This window comes from Tenrec ecaudatus, chromosome 14 (genome assembly GCF_050624435.1).
Source record: "Tenrec ecaudatus isolate mTenEca1 chromosome 14, mTenEca1.hap1, whole genome shotgun sequence".
Taxonomy (NCBI): Eukaryota; Metazoa; Chordata; class Mammalia; order Afrosoricida; family Tenrecidae; genus Tenrec; species Tenrec ecaudatus.
This window is the reverse complement of record NC_134543.1, coordinates 64,285,533-64,287,041: the sequence shown is the minus strand read 5'-3', so window position 1 is coordinate 64,287,041 and position 1,509 is coordinate 64,285,533. Positions and strand designations below refer to the sequence as shown.

The 1,509-nt window shown below is 38.0% G+C and overlaps 1 non-coding gene across 1 annotated transcript; it reads right to left on the bottom strand.

Moving 5' to 3' along the window:
• Window positions 1–561: 561 nt before the first annotated feature.
• LOC142426899 (U1 spliceosomal RNA) lies at window positions 562–725 on the bottom strand. Its single transcript, XR_012779781.1, has one exon. It is a non-coding gene; the product is annotated as a U1 spliceosomal RNA (small nuclear RNA).
• Between the last annotated feature and the right edge of the window lie 784 nt (window positions 726–1,509).

Here is a 1,509-nt window from a genome sequence, read left to right as displayed (position 1 = left end):
TAAGAAATTGACCGCCTTATTTTTCTAGGTCAGCACTGGTGCATTCCAACAGCTGGCCTTTGGCTAGCATTGAGTGCTTTAGTAACTTTGTCACCAGGGCTTCTATATAAGGCAGAAAAATCTAATGATGCAAAATACTTATAAATGACACTAAAATATTTATTCTGCTTTGTAAATAAAATGTGCGATTTATAAAGTTGTATAAATCAATCTTTTAAATCCAACACAATTTGCAATGCATTAAAGAGGATGGCTTTGTAAAATAATACCACTCTAACAATCTGTAGAAAATTAGCATCTTTTCAGAAGCAAATTCTCTGAACCTTCCTGCCCTCATCTATAGTTTATGTGCATTTTAAGCATATATTTAAAAGAAATCACCAAGAATAATGCAGTATTTCCAAACAGATTAAAAACATGCATAATCACTCTTAAAAGAAAATTCCATACAATTCCTTCTGTCAAAAATAATTTGTTACACAATTTTATTTACAAATAATTTTAAGGGTATATATTTTGTTAAAAACAATACACTGTTATATGTATCTTTCTTTCTTAAAACAGGGGAAAGTGCAAACACTGTCCGCCACTACCACAAATTATGCAGTCCAGTGAGCCGCATTTGGGGAAACCCCAGGGGTCAGAACACCTGCAGGGCAATGGATGAGCCTCGCCCATGGAAAACCACCTTCCTGATCATGGTGTCTCCCCTGCCAGGTAAGTATGTATATGCATCTTTCTAAAAGTAAAATTTTGTCCATGAAATTTAAAGTGCCTTCTATACAGACCCTATTGGTTTTGTCTCTTTTCTATCTTCCTGAAAAATATGCATCCATTCCAAAACTCCCCATTGAATCTTGAGGGTCCCATTCTCGGATAGTTTTAATTACAGGTTTAACTTGTATCTCTCATTGCCATTCATTTGGGTCTGTCATTTCTCATCCCCTCCTAGTAAAAAAATGTCTCAGAAAAGCAAACCTTTTGCTTGCGAATACTGACCATGGCCTAATTTGATGTGTTTCTCTTCTGGCTAATCAAAAATGATCGCCTTCATGAGATTACATTTCCATCATCACATTTCATTTTACAACCTTTTGTATCCCTGTTTCAGCCTCAAAACCATAGCAGTTTCTCTCTGCTCTGCTTGACAAGCTCAACATTTCCGCTTTTTATCCTCAAGTTGCACATTGGTCCTTGTAAAAAGAAATGCTGTGCGTGTGTGTGCGGGGGGGGGGGGGCGGTGTCGGATGTCCTCTAGTTACATAAATGCAAAGGAAACTCACCATCAGCAGCAGCAGGTCAAGACTGAGGCCAGTAAATGTGAGATTAGATGCACCTGCACCCTCCAGCTCTCCCTCCCAAAACTTTGCTTTCCAGCTGGGTTTAATAATTCACTGTAAAAGCGCACAATACTTATAATTATGGGTTTGCTAAGGAAGTTAACAGATTACACATGTTCAGGATACAATTATTCAGACAGGACCGCCTCTTCTCAGTCATGTCTGAGAG